This window comes from Macaca nemestrina, chromosome 9, assembly GCF_043159975.1.
Source record: "Macaca nemestrina isolate mMacNem1 chromosome 9, mMacNem.hap1, whole genome shotgun sequence".
Taxonomy (NCBI): Eukaryota; Metazoa; Chordata; class Mammalia; order Primates; family Cercopithecidae; genus Macaca; species Macaca nemestrina.
This window is the reverse complement of record NC_092133.1, coordinates 133,484,790-133,500,673: the sequence shown is the minus strand read 5'-3', so window position 1 is coordinate 133,500,673 and position 15,884 is coordinate 133,484,790. Positions and strand designations below refer to the sequence as shown.

The window sequence follows — 15,884 nt, the reverse complement described above, 5'->3', positions numbered from 1 at the left end:
TTGCAATCCTATGCTCCATGTTAAGTTCATGTTGTCCTGATATCTGTCTCTGCTGGTTCAAGGGAGTAGCCAGATACAACTTCTAAAAAATAGACAAACACACAAAAGTAAAACCATTAACTTTTACAGCTGGAGGAGGTTTCATGGGATAAGCTGTGGCATTAAGAGGCAACACATGATATTCATCATCTTCCTCCCCTACTACTCATTCCAATTCCCTCCAACCTTCAGCTCTGCTCCTGTTGGTCTAGGTTACCTGTCTGGTGAGAGGATCCAGACTTTTATTTCGGAGGAATCTGATCCCCTGGCCATCGTGTGCTTCTTGGCTGTGGTTGTTTCAACTGACCACTCACAGCTATCACCAGGCATGAAAGCATCAGGAGGTGTTCCAGTAACTCCCATGGATTCTGTACTTTCTTCTCTCTGCCCCATCCTATACGAGTGACCCTCTATCTTCGTGATAATCAGCATCAATTCCTCCTGTCAATATAGTAATTCTTTTTTTTTTTTTTTTTTTTTTTGTCCCTGGACTACTGGCATGAAGACCCCCAAATGGCCCTGTGGTAATTGACTTAGGTTTACTAGAATCCTTTTTGTGTACCCTGAAGGAAGTATACCCCTCCCATCAGGAACAGGGTCTCTAATCCAGAAACACCTAGAGTTGCATGAATGGCACAGTCTCCAAGTGACTTGATTAGAATTAATAGAGAGAGGATCAACTTCTATTTCCTTCCTTGGTTCCCAGATGCAGGTTTTTAACTGTCAGTGACACAGCACCATATAACAGCATCTTGGGGGACAGCACTCCAGCTCACAGGGTATCCTCTCCGTACTGTGGCTTAGCTCTGCCCTTAAGAAGATTAGTTTGTTGCTCTATTAGGATGTCAGCTTCCGGTGAGCCATTTATGGGAAGACCAATGGAACTCACAGTCATATGTCCACTGCCATACCTCTTTTGCTGTACAGTGGATGCCTTGAGCTGTCTGACAATGTGGTTCAGTCACTGCAGTCAAGGGAGACAAAGCCATACTTAAGATATGGATCATTCTCAGTAAGGATGAATCATAGAAAGCTAGAAGGTGTCTAACGTTAGCAGCCTGTCACCAAGTACTCAGATGGTCTGTGTGAGGGATTGTAGGGGTGGGATTTTCAGCAGCAATGGCAGCTAGAATAAGCTTGGTGAGATGCAGCTGATGGCAGTTAGGCTATGCATGCTTCCATCCCTGCCAGCATGACTCCTCTGTTTATGGACAAACACAGGGGCAGTAAGAGCAGAGGCACCCAAATGAGACATCTTGTTCACCCAGTTTCCAGCCTCTTCTTGGAAATGGGTGTTCTTTGGTGGCCACTGACATGCCATACAGAGTTTTACACACTTTGTGTCCATTTCATAGTTCCATCCACATACCTCTCCTCAGCTCTCCTCTTCAAGCCACTCACGACTGCCTAGGAGTCCATGTGTATTCCTACCTCAGACAACTTCTCCTTCCAAACAAAGCACGTGGTCAGACGTACTACTCAAAGCACTGCTACTGAGATGATTTCTCCCAATCACCATATTTCAAGGGCACCCCTGATAGGTCATTAGTGCAATAGCAGTTATTTATTCCCTTGCATTAACAAACAAGCTCACCTGCCTATCAGCTGGCAATGGTGTAAAGTGAGGTAAAGCATTAATGTGACAGATGTGGAATCTGAACCACTTGTTTCTGTAACTTATGTGTACTCCCAGGACCTGCTTGGAGCCAATTCTGAATGAATCATTTCCACTGCATAGTGGATCACTATTGTGCCTACTTCACCATATGACTTAGGGTTATGCCAATACCAGTTCATGATGAATAGCTCACGTACCATCATTGACTCGTGTTGCCTGGTTAAGTCTTCATTATCTCTTAGGGACCAGTAGCATGTTAGTAGTTGCCTATTAAATTACATGGCCAGGGGCAGGCGCAGTGGCTCGCACCTGTAATCCTAGCTCTTTGGGAGGCTGAGGCATGTGGAACACAAGATCAGGAGTTCAAGACCAGCCTGGTCAACATAGTGAAACCCCCTCCCTATTAAAAATACAAAAATTAGCCGGGCATGGTGATGGGCACCTGTAGTGCCAGCTACTTGGGTGGTTGAGGCAGGCGAATCACTTGAACCCAGGAAGCGGAGGTTGCAATGAGTTAAGATTGTGCCACTGCACTACAACCTGGGTGAGAGAGCAAGAGTCCATCTCAAAAAAAAAAAAAAAAAAAAAGTACGTGGCCCAGCTTCAGAATCCTGTAGTTCTCTACCACCACTCTCCTATCTAGATTTTTATCTACTGTATTGGCCAAAATTGTCAAGAACCAATAGTGTGGATGGATGGATGGATGGATGAATGGACTGAAGGATGGGTGGGTAGATGAACAGACAGATAAAAGATACATAAGAGGAGAAATAGATTTTAAGGAACTGACACACACAGGCAATGGTGGACCTGGCAAGTCAAAATGTGTAGGGCAGCCCCAAAATTCAAGTAGAATTTCTATGTTGCATCATTGAGGCAGAATTTCCCCTTCCTCAGGAAGCCCAGTTTTTGTTCTTAAGGTGTTCAGTTGATTAGATGAGGCCTTCTCAAATTATGGGAAGTAACATGTTTTACTTCAAGTCAACGGATAGTAAATGTGGAAATTTAATACAGAAAATACGTTCACAGCAACATTTCAACTAGTGTTTGACCAAACAACTGGGCACCATACCCTTGCCAAGTTGACCTGAAATTAATCATCAGATCCACTATTTATAGCTATAAAACCTTTGCATTTATCAGGCTACATAATCTATGCGGAAGAACTCTTAGGTCTTCTATCAACGTTCTCCCTGGGATAGTCTGCTAAGTAGCCTTAGGGAAGGACTGGGGAAGTTAAGTTGTACTCTATATGCTTTCTGTCACATATCAGGGCTCTTCCTTTGGGGCCTCAGATTCTCTTTCAACAGAAGGCTCTGGGTTTGAGAATTTGCTCAGGTCTAGAAACAGAGGAAGAGCTCATGATTGTCCAACTGTAACAGTTGATATCTGCCTTCTTCTTCCTTGTCCTTGATTTCTTGTTTCTGTTATAAAATCAAGTGGTGCCCTTGCTGCTGGTCCACCAGTCTCACACCTTGGAACACCGTGATCAGTTAGCCATCACCACAGAGCTTTGCGAGTCAAGACCCCAGGAGCCATTCTGGCTTTGCTGCGTGTGACAGTGAATATGTCCATCTAGCTTCTGGTGGTGAAAGGCTTTCACTTGGCCTTGAATATTTTAGAATCTTCTCATTCAAATGACATGCAGGGATGCCCAGTTTCAAAGGACATCTAGGGATCTCCCAGTATCAAACCGGACTCACAAAAGACCGTCACTCCCAAGCTCTCTCCATATATAAAATAAGATTGAAAATGAAAAGAAGTATGTCACTGGTTATTTGTGTGACAAAGGTATGATTTAAACACCTGGCTGAGTGTGGAGAAAATGATTCATTGGCTATTATAAAGTGAGTTGAGAGTGTTTCTAATCTATGTCTGGAAAGGTTCCTAAGATATTCCTCTCCACTGAAACCAAGAAGAAGTTGCTGCTTACTGTCTCTCCTAATTTGCTAGCTGAAGGATCACATTTTCTTTCCCAGGTAGCATCTAACTGGTAGCATTTACGGTGATAAAAATTGGTTAGGTATGGAGTGTGAAGGCAATTTTAATACTGAGTTTATTTAGTCCAGAACATTTCTTTTTGTACATGTAAGAGTAACTTAAACAAATCAATTCCGTCTGATTAAACTCACTTTACATGGTTAATGTACCGTGGACACTCTTTCTACTTGGGCGCTTACCCCAAAGATCACAGGAAGAGCATTTAGATGTTCCTTTTGCATGTCACCCTGAAACACACAAAATCCAACAGATTCAAAAGGAAACATTGCATTAAATTAATTCAGCTTCAAGTTCAAAGGCTCATCATGTATGATAAACAAAAAGAAAGGAAATGATAAGATGCAGTGTCACATTTCATTTAATATCTAAATCCACTCACAACAAGGTAATATTGAATTCACCATAGCCTCACTATCTGCTCATATGGCATAGCCCCTTAGGGAAGGAAAAAAACTCAAAGAACCTGGAGTTGGCAAGTACAATGTGAAGTTATGAATGATTTAGAGCAGTGGTTCGCAACCTTGACTGAACTTTATAATCGCCCGGGGAGCTAGTAAAATCCCCAATTCTCTGGCCTCACCTGAGACTAATTAATTCAGAATTTCTGGGGTGAAGACCCAGGCATCAATATTTCTTTAAAGCTCCCCAGGTAATTCTACTGCACAAGCAAGGTTGAGATCCTCTGATTTAGAGAGTGGTTCTCACAGGGTTGGTGGCCTTCAATGCAGCTGGAGGGTTTGTTTAAACTCAGATTACTTGATCCCACCCCTAGAATGGTGGCATCAGTAGGTCTGTAAATTGCATTTTAAACAAGTTCTCAGGTGATGTTCTTGCTGCTAGTCCAGGGACCATACTTTGAGAACAATTATTTTAGAAGAATCCAGTAAACCTTGAAGAGGAAGTAAATCCTGAGGGACTGCCATCAATGTGATCATACAAGAAACATAAAACATGCTTCTCAGCAATTCTATGGGAAAACAAAACAAAGATAATCATCTATATGTGAGTTCTGTAGAAAGATAAGCTAGTCTAAATAAATAAATGTTCCAGTTGTAGAAAACCGAAGTCCCATAGAAGGAAAAATTCAACAAGCATGAGAATTTAAATATGAATGTGTGCCTGGAAAGGAGAGAATAACAGATTCTGATTTATAATATTTTAATCAAATAAGAAAAGAAGGAAAATCTAAATCTTAATTAAGTAGGCACTCTCAGGCACAATTTTATAAGTGGCTTCTATTATGAGCATTAGTGGAACGAAACAAACTAGCAAATATGCCTCTAATAATAATGATGATGATGATAAATTTAAATTGGTCTTGGAATATATTTCACAAGCTATATTTGACTTCTTGTGTTTTCATGTTCTGTAAATGTAAAATGTTCTGTAAATCTGAAATATTGCATACCATATAACTAAGCCTCAAACAGAAGAGGAACCTGTTTTATGTATTGTTCTGCTCTATGTGAATTAGTCCATTTTCATGCTGTGAATAAAGACATACTCAAGACTGGGTAATTTATTTTAAAAAAGAGGTTTAATGGATTTACAGTTCCACGTGGCTGGGGAGCCCTCAAAATCATGGCGAAAGGCAAAAAGTATGTCTTACATGGTGGCAGACGAGACAGAATGGAGAACCAAGCAAAAGGGGTTTCCCCTTATAAAACCATCAAATCTCACAAGACTTGTTCACTACTACAAAAACGGTATGGGGGAGACTGCACCCATGATTCAATGATCTCCCACCTGTTCCCTCCCACCACATATGGGAATTATGGGAGCTACAATTCAAGATGAGATGAGGTTTGGGTGGGGACCCAGCCAAACAATATCACTATGCTAATACTAAGATTGGATAGCATTATCAGTGTGATGCTGCCACAAAGTAAACCCAGGGAAGAGAGCCATTAAGCACATGCTGATGGATGGATAGACAGCTGTGTATGGGAATAGAAGTTTTCATCTTGAACTTTGAGGTTTGTTGGTTGGTTGGTTGGTTGATTGGTTGGTTGGTTGGTTGGTTGGTTGGTTGGTTAGTTGGTTTTCTGGCACATATTATGTATGAATATGATGTGATTTAGTCTAGGGAACTCTAAACTGGTACTCAAAGGAAGACTTCCTAGACTTGCCTTCTTTGTCACCTGGTCCACAATGTCACTGATGTTCATCAGGAAAGCCAGAATCTCAGGGAGGACAACCTGACAGAGTCTACCTATAGGGAAGGGACAACAAAACAAGACAGGCACAGAACTCTTCGCTGTGAGGGAATCCATACTGTTAGGAGACAGTTCTCCATGGGCCTCTGTACTTCTGCACATCTTGTAAACAGAGACACTGGCAATTTCTGCTTCAGACTTTTTTTTCAGGGATGTTTGTGTAGTGAAAACAGATTGTCTATTTCCAGGAGAAGGCAGATTTATTTGCCCACCAATATGATAAAGATAATGGCTCCCTCTGTGGCAAAGATGGGAGAGGCTTGATGGTGGCCCTTTTAAAAGATTGGGGTTTTCTAGGCTTGGGGTTCCTCAACTCTGACACAAACCCAGTGCATGAGCAGAAGCTGACTGGTCCTGCAGTCAAAAATGATGTCCAAAGGAAGGGGAACTGATGTGATCATGGAGCTCTGCTGGCTACGGTGTCATGAGTGATAAAACCCTTTCTGTTTGATACAGGAGTTTGGAGTCTTCTGCTGACATCAAGGAAGCTGTGTCAGGCTAACTCGTTGGCTTAAAGTAAGGTAAAATTGCAGACCTTTCACTGTGTTAACAAATACCAAAGCAACATCTGTGCATGCGTGGTTAATGTGACTATGTCGTAACAGAAGAAAAGTAGGGAAAAAAACAAACTATGAATAGGGGCTGTGTTGTTAAAGAAATTATGGTACAGCCCAACAATGGAACACTATATTGTCTTAAAGAAGAATGCCATAGACATGTAGATACCAACATGGAAATAAATTCAGGATATTTTGTTACGTTAGCAAATATATTATACATTACAATGAAATTATTATAAAGAAATTAAACTGAAAGTATTTACCCTAAACTACTGCCAATGCTTCTTTGAATTTTAGGAAAAATTTAGTTTCTGTTTTTCATATTTTGCAATTATTGCATTGTTTACTACGTAATTTCTTTTCCATTTCAAAAATAATAAAGACGACTTTTAAAAGTACAGTTTAAAATGATTTAAATAAAGGTTAATGACCAACTGAGAACATAGTTTCCAGAAGCAAAGACTCCATTTCCCCTTCACAAAGAATCACTATCATGTGACCACGTTCCTGTCAATGAAGTATCAGCAGATGTGTCCGGTGGACTTTCCGCTGAGTATATTTGAAGGGACAAAGCATGTCTTTTTTGCCCCTTCCTTTTCCCAGGAATGCAGACTGGATGGCTGGAGCATGGGCAACTAACTGGGGCCATGAAGCAAAAGCCACATGTTGAGGATGGAGGAGTTTAAAAAAATATATCAAGTGACTTTGGACTCCTAACAGCACACAGTGCCATGCCTGCATAGCTTTTCCTGAATCCGGACTTCCAGAACAAGAGAGAGAAATGAACTTCAATTGCTTTCAGCTACTGTTATTTAAAACTGTGGGCTACTCTAAGCTGAGCCATACTCTAAAAGTTACAATGGCAAAGAATCAGGCCTCTATTTCAAACATTCATTCCTAGGATATTGGCAGGATAAACGTAAATGCAGTAAGAATATCACAACTAGCATATGACTTTGGAAGGAGAAGAGAAATTCTCTGTCGTAATTTCTGAAGTCCTAGCAGGACTCTGAGGCTTCTATCACTGTTTACAGAAAACTAATATCCTGCTGATATCATGACAGGAGAAGTTGAAAAGGCTTCTTTTGAAGCTGTCTTCCAGAATGTAGGAAGTGAATCACACTTCTCCGTTCATTAAACAGGTTGCATTAACTTCATAGAAGACCAGAAAATTAATACAGAATAGAGGAGCCTACCTCCCAGTGAAAGGACATTTAATTAGTAGATCTATAAGAGTTACTTTCCTAGCTAGTTTTTCAGTTTGGAACTTTTCTGAACAGCTATTACACCATCTTAACAAGAATGTACAGAAAATCAATAAACTGAAAAGTTCAATGTAGTATAATGTGACTAAACTTGGAAATATTGTGCAATATGGCATTATACTGAGCGAATCCTACCAGATTTGTTTCTTGTTATTGCAATCCCCCTTAAAACATTATAGTCCTCAGGTAATGTACTTTTATTTTAAGGCAGTCATTTCCGTGCAGCAGGGAGTGATCCCTTGAGGAAATTTGATCTCAAGTCTTTTTTTTTTTTTTTTAATTTAAAGCAAAATGAATATCAGGTAAAGTATCTAGATAACCCCTTAAAAACTCAGAACTCATGCACCGTGAATAATTGCTATGTAAAATAAATTAGTAAATGCATGAAATAGCAAAAACAGCAGGATTGTTTTCAGATCAGTAAATCGTGCATAGGTTATGCAATGTTAGCACTAGGACCATTCTGGAGCACAGGAGCATATGTTTTTCCCATGGCTTTGGGAAAGAGAGATCAGCTTTTAAGATTCCTTTAGTGGGGAGGGGAGTTCTTTTTATTCTTTGAATTTGGGAGTTGGATCTCGAGATCATCCTGTAATAGTCAATGGACCTTAAATCCAACGTCATGTATCCTTTTAAGAGTCTCACAGAGGAGGCCAACAGAAGAGAAAGAAGCAGTGTAACTATGGAGGCAGAGATTGGAGTGATGTAGCCATGAGCTGAGGAATGCCAGCCACCACCATTAGCTGGAGGAGGCAAGGAATGAAAGACAGTTTCCCCTAGAGCCTCTAGAGGGAGGGTGCCCCTGCTGACCCCTGCAGTTTGGACTTCTGGCCTCCAGAACTCTGAGGGAATACATTTCTCTTGCATTCAGCAACAGGTTTGTCATCATCTGTTCTGGCAGTCACAGAAATCTAATCTACCCATGACACCCCTGAAGTAGATACCATCTTTATTCACATTTTACAGACAAAGAAACAAAAGGAGAGATCAGCTCTTAAGATTTCTTTTTTTTTTTTTGAGGGGGGGAGTTCATTTGATTCTTTGAATTCTGGAGTTGTTAAATTTAACTTGCATCTCAGAGTGGCATGCTTGTCAATTTCATCCATGTGTGACTTTCTAAATAACTGTAAAATTCAAATGGTCTCAGTTGTGGATGATTTCTTTCTTCTTTCTCATCTATCAATAACAACCACCAAAAATGTTAAGAAAATCTCGAAGTATTCTATTCAAAATGTTCTTCTGTTTGTAAATTAGCCTAGCTATGCGGTTGGATGGATCTCAAGATCGTCCGGGCCCACTCAGTGTGATGCCCCTTGAATGGACAAAGAAGCCAGGGTTTCCCAGACCCACCTACTAGGATAAGTCAGGAACTAAATTAGCTGGTCCAGCTTTTGGAACTGACAGCAGAGAGGTCAGAAGGGAAAAATACATCATGTGTCGGGTAGAGTTGACTCAGATCCTGACTACCACTGGTGTCTCCCTGATAAGGCAGACAAGCAGAAACATCTGGAGGCTTGGTTCTGGCCAAAAGAAAAAGAACAGTCAGAATGTGGAATGCAAAGTATACAGTTATTTCAAATCATAGCTGGAGGTCTCCACAAGTATGGTCCAAGTGACTCTAGGTCAGGAGTAGTTGCCCAGGACCTGGAGAATAGACTGGAAAGGTGATACAGCCAAGGAGACAGGCATTTTCAGGCAGGCCATCAGAGAGAGGCTCTGGAACAGGGACAGGAGAGATGCTCCCTCAAACTCAACTGGTACAACTTGAAGAATCCTGCTCCAGAAACTCCAACATCAAAATGGAGGTTACCTTTGGTTGGGAAACAATGAAAGACCCCAGTAGAAACTGAATCCTGAGACTTGGGACCCAATATGGCAACTTAAAGAAAACGATAAAACTTCCAAAAATAAGCTGAAAAGAAAACCAAGGGAAAAAAAAGTAGAAGGGAGAAGGAAGAGAAAAGGAGGGAGAGTGGGAGGAGGGGAAGAGAAACAGAAGGAGAAATATTTAATAATTCTTTATTATAGGCAAGAAATTGTTCCAGCTATTCTACTTGTATTCACTCATTGAATTTTTACAACCCCATTTTAGTGAGTGGAATGGTGCCCCAAAGAGATATATAACATTCTAATTACCTGTTCATTTTACACTGTTGGAAAAAAAAAAATCTTTGCAGGTATCATTAAGGATCTTGAGATCATCCTGGAATAGCGTGGGCCCTAAAGTCAATGGCAACTGTCCTTTTAGGAGACTCACAGAGGAGGCCAACAGAAGAGAAAGAAGCAGTGTAACTAAGAAGGCAGAGATTGGAGTGATGCGGCCACAAGCTAAGGAATGCCAGCCACCAACATTAGCTGGAGGAGGCAAGGAATGAAAGAGGATTTCCCCTAGAGCCTCTGGAGGGAGTGTGGCCTTGCTGACCCCTGCAGTTTGGACTTCTGGCCTTCAGAACTCTGAGAGAATACATTTCCATTGCATTAAGCAACAGGTTTCTCATCATTTGTTCTGGCAGTCACAGAAATCTAATCAACCCATGAGGTAGGTACCATCCTTATTCACATTTTATAGACAAGGAAACAATACCTCAGGTTGAGAGAGATGCCCAAGGTTACCCAGCTAAAAAGTGGCAGGACACAGACTGGAAAGAATTCACGCAGTCTGGGTCCAGAACCCACACCCTCAAGCCCTATGCTAACTAGATCATCGATTCACAAAGCAGGAGAATTACTCAATGTATCATCTCATGCTGTAAGGAAGCTGGAGCTGCCTCCCTGCTTTCATCATGGCCAGAAACAACACAGACTGGAACTTGCAAGCTGTTAGTGACATTAGAAAATGTCTGAGAAACTGAGAAAATAAAAGATGAAGAAATGATGCAGGTGGGAACACTACTGCTCCAAGAATGAAACATCTGTTAGGAGCTCTCTTATTATCCTATCTGCATTACATAATCAAAGAAGATTTAAATTAAGAAGCATGATGTTTGGGATGTAATCTAAAGCCAGATAATGATAAAACTATGAATCCAATATAACATTTTAAAAAACAACAAAAATAGTCTGATGATACAGATTTATCATCTCCTTTGTCAGAAATACAGTTTATCTCAACGTTACCGAATAGACTCAGGAAAGGATAAAAATATGTACGTCACTTCTGCATCCAAAATAGAAGTAAAGATTAGAAATAAGATGTTATACCAGAACTGAAACAGATGGACTTGGATTTATGGGGCGTGAACGGCACAGGTATCGAGCTCTGTGTGAGGATTCAGGGGCCCTGCAAGGAAGTGCAGAGGGAAGTCGTGAACCTCATATGTAACTCAGCTCTCCTTAGAGGCCATCTGCTCCCTTAAGACATTTTCTTTTTCTCTAATTCCTTCTTCATCATGTCCTGGGCCACATAATCTACCTCCTTATCTTTTGATATTCATGTGGCTGAGTTGGGGAGTGGCCACTGGTTACTGGTAACTGTTTAACAGCCTGGCTCCCTACAACCAGAAAGTCCAACAGGCAGTGTTTGCCAATACCTCTGGTGTAAATACTCCCATCATGGTAAATTCACGCTACCCAAATGCCATTGCCAAACCATCACCCACCATTATATTACTGTTGCCACCATACAGATACACTATGCATGAATAACCTCAGAGCACATATAATGGTAAAACCTAGTAAAATAATCAGAAAGTGATAGTCTGAGTATTTGTTACTTCTGTTATTTAATACAACTTATTTAATTATGCTTATATCATTTGTAATTTTTGTGGGTACATAGTAGGTGCCTATGTTTATGGGGCGTGTGAGATGTTTTGGTACAGACATGCAATTCATAATAATCACATCATAGAGAATGGGGTCTCCATCCCCTCAGCATTTATCCTCAGTGTTACAAACAACTAAGGGTTTTTGTTGTAACACTAAGGTGCTTGAGTATAACAATTATATCCTTTAGTTGTTTTAAAAGGTAGAGTTATTATTGACTACAGTCACCCTGTTGTGCTATGAAATAACGGCTCTTATTCATTATTTATAACTATTTTTTTGTATCCATTAACCACCCCTACCTCCCTGCCTCCCCACCCCTATCCTTCCCAGACTCTGGTAACCATTTTTTTACTCTTTATATCCGTGAGTTCAATTGTTTTGGGAGTTTCTGTTTGTTTGTTTGTTTTTGAGACACAGTCTCACTCTGTCACCCAGGCTGGAGTGCAGTGGTGTGATCTCAGATCACTGCAACCTCCGCCTCCCGGGTTCAAACAGTTCTCTTGCCTCAGCCTCTCGAGTAGCTGGGATTACAAGAACACAGCATCATGCCCAGCTAATTTTTGTATTTTTAGTAGAGAAGCAGTTTCACTATGTTGGCCTGGCTGGTCTCGAAATCCTGACCTCAAGTGATCTGCCTGTCTTGGCCTCCCAAAGGGCTATGATTACAGGCATGAGCCACCATTCCTGCCCTTGATTTTATTTTTAGATCCCACAAATAAGTGAGATCTAAAGTGACAAGTAATGTTCTCATTTATTTGTGGAATGTTTGTCTTTCTGTGCCTGGGTTATTCATTTAACATATGATCTCCAGTTTCCTTTGTGTTGTGGTGAATGACAGGATCTCACTCTTTTTAGTGGCTGAATAGTACTCCCTTATGTATATGGACCACATTTTCTTTATCCATTCCTAGGTTGCTTCCAAATCTTGGCTATTGTGAACGGTACTACAACACTGCAGATACCTCTTCGATATACCGATTGCCTTTCTTTAGGGTATATACCCAGCAGTGGGATTGCTGGGTCATATAGTAGCTCTGTTTTTAGCTTTTTAGGGGACCTCCAAATTGTTCTCCACAGTGGTTGCACTAATTTACATTCCTACCAAAAGTGTACGAGGATTCCCTTTCTCCACATCCTCACCAGCATTTGTTATTGCCTGTCTTTTGGATATAGACCACTTTAACTGGTGCGAGATGATGTCTGTCTCTCTCTCTCTTTTTTTTTTTTTAGGTGGAGTCTCAGTTTCCCAGGCTGGAATGCAATGGCACAATCTCAGCTAACTGCAACCTCTGCATCCTGGGATCAAGGAATTGTCCTGCCTCAGTCTCCAGAGCAACTGGGATTACCGGCACCCACCATCATGCCCAGCTAATTTTTGTATTTTTGTAGAGATGGGGTTTTACCATGTTGGCCAGGCTGGTCTTGAACTCCTGACCTCACGTGATCCACCCTCTTTGGACTCCCAAAGTGCTGGGATTACCGGTGTGAGCCACTGTGCCCAGCCTGAGACCATATCTCATTGCAGTTTTAATAATAGCTGTGTTTAACAACAGACTTACAAAATTCCTGAGAATATTCGTGGGCAAGCAGAAGCTCCCTCCAGCACACAACTGGGAGTTGGATGCAAGCTCCTCCTCGTCTCCGTCTTTGAAGTCCTCTTTTTCTTCAGTCACTGTGGATTTTGAATTCTTTCATCATGCCATGCCCACTGTCCCTTGGTAGCTCCACTCAGTGCTTATTCTGAACACTAAATTCTTTATTCTCTGACATATAACTGGCACAATGCTATGTAATAGGCATTTACAGGTGGGAGGATGCAATGTTTTATATTAGATACGTTCCACAACTGAAAACTGAGTATTGGACTACCTTCATTTTTGAAAGCTACGTGCCCACCCTGACCCCTGGGATTTCTCTCTGACCACCTGTCTCCACAGAGCTTCTCTTTGATTCACTGTTCATGCCCTCTTTTTTCTTCCTGTTTATTCTTGACTTAAAAAATCCTGTTTCTTCATTATACAAGAAATAGGAGTCAGCACTTGCCCCAGTCCCCTTCCAAAACATGTCACATACCTCGAACTTTCACATCTAAAGAAGTTCATTGAGTTTTGTTTTATTTGTTGAAAACAAATAATTTTCAGTCTAAGAGGAATTTGGAACTATTTGGTACATTAATACTAATATTGCCCATGCTTACTCCGTCAGCAAGTAAATATAATGCCATACATTGGTTTCATAGAGTTGCTGCCTCGGCAGCCACTTTTTTTTTTTTTTTTTTTGTGAGATGGAGTCTTGCCCTGTTGCCCAGGCTTGAGTGCAACAGCATGATCTTGGCTCACTGCAACCTCCACTGCCCAGGTTCAAGCAATTCTCCTGCCTTAGCCTCCCAAGTAGCTGGGATTACAGGCACCTGCCATCACGCACTGCTAATTTTTGTATTGTTTAGTAGAGACAGGATTTCACCATGTTGGCCAGGCTGGTCTTGACCTCCTGACCTCAGGTTATCCTCCCACCTCGACCTCCCAAAGTGCTGGGATTACAGGCGTGGGCCACTGCTCTGGCCGGCATCCACTTTTAGGCCTGATATAAGTTGTCTGAAACCCCGTGGTGTCGCATCACCTTTGGCCTGGTTAAAACTGTCCTGCCCTGTGTGGTGTTGGCTGTACGGCCCAGGTGTTTCTCATCTCACTAACACAAACCCTAACACACCCCACAGCTGCTGGCCATGATTGAACCTAATGATCAACACCAGAGTCCTGTCAATAACATCCCTCTTTGCATGTGTTTTCTCTAAACCAATCAATGCACAACCTCCCCTGAGGGAGCATGCCTGTAGGCCCTAGTAAAGCCCCAGTTCCAGAAGCTCTGTCTCTTTGGTTTCCACTCCCTGCCTGAGATACCTGCTGCCTCCAGACCTCCTGTCGACAGCACCCTGGCCTGCCTGGAATCTGTAAGTAAAACATTTTTTTTCTGTTTTATGCATTTTGGCTTCACCTCCTCGTTGTGTCTCGCCTGACACACCAAACCTACCCAGGCCCCTTCTAGGGAGCGCCTCTCTTGGCTTACAGTCCTTCTTGGCAGAAATCAAGACCCAAATTGGAAAGGAACTGTAATAGCAGAAATAACGGCAGATAAGGAGCATGTTATTATCAGAGACCATGACAACGTGGTCCATGAGAGGCCCTGATAGACACGGCGGGAGTTATGATCCCCCTAAATAACCAGTGTCAGGGCAGAAGGGAAGGCAGTTGAGTTCCTGTCAATATCAGCATCCCGAAGTCCATGGGGTGAGCACAAAACAGACAAGAACCCTACTCAGAAAAGGACTTCTGATATGTCTCCTGTTAAGACAAAAACCATCACAAAACAAGGGTAACCCAAGTCTACAGGTAAAAACAAGTAAAAGTAAAAGTAGCATAAAAACAAACAACTGGAAGGAGAGAAATGTGTAACCTTTGAAAAACAGAAACTGATAACCTGTCTCTACCTATTTGTTATGAGATTCTACATGCCCAGGGTAGTAGTATTGTTATATCACCTACACTGGCTACTACAGATTGTAATTTAATAACTCTGGACTTAAATTCATAGATAATCTCACATTCAGATGTGCACATCTCAAAAGACGCGCATGCAGGTGGCACTCTCCAGGGTCAGTGATGGGATATCGTGCTGCCATTCATCGTATTAAGTTGTAAAACCAAAAGTTCACAAGACGTGTAATTGCCATTTCCCTTACCCTAACAAATCACTGTCTCTGTGATATAAATGGTAACATTTCTGTCATCAGAGTGTAAGAAACCCAGAGCAGCCCTATACTGAAATAGCCCTTATGATTTAACCAAAATTACTGTTTTCTGCATTGTAATTTCAGTCTTGCTCATCTTATGTCATTGAGGTAGCACCATTCTTACACCAAAAACAAATGATGGGTGCAGCAAACCAACATGACACGTGTATACCTATGTATCAAACCTGCACCTTGTGTACTTGTACCCTAAAACTTATAATAAAAAAAAAATTAGTCCCTAAGACGTGTGCATGTACATTCATGTAATCACAGAGTATTATGAACTATAGGCATATTACCCCACTTCTGTGAAAATCCTGCTGTCTTATTGTGTTACATGTAAGAGAAGAACATACTACATTAGACGCAGCATAATAACCAAATTAGTTTGAGATCCATTTCAGGTAAAAATTCAATCTTACTAAGCTTTGTTAGATATCAGAACTGCCATGGCATAGTCATTCATCAAAATAAAAGTTTATATTTAAGGCATACAGAGGGGAAACCCTATCAATAATAGTAATAGTCTACTAGGTCTTGTTTACATAAAGCAGATGATTAATGTATGCCTACTTTACAAATAATACCTCTCCACCTCTCTTTGACATTGTTACATTAAGAAGGACA

General features: G+C 41.3%; 1 long non-coding RNA gene across 1 annotated transcript in view; it reads right to left on the bottom strand.

Annotated features, from left to right (window-relative positions):
- Nucleotides 1-2,365: 2,365 nt before the first annotated feature.
- Nucleotides 2,366-15,884, bottom strand: part of LOC105490594 (uncharacterized) — a 70,442-nt gene continuing 56,923 nt past the window's right edge. The window contains exon 4 of the long non-coding RNA XR_003020090.2: nucleotides 2,366-3,885. This is a non-coding gene — a long non-coding RNA (uncharacterized lncRNA). The remainder of the gene's footprint in view (nucleotides 3,886-15,884) is intronic.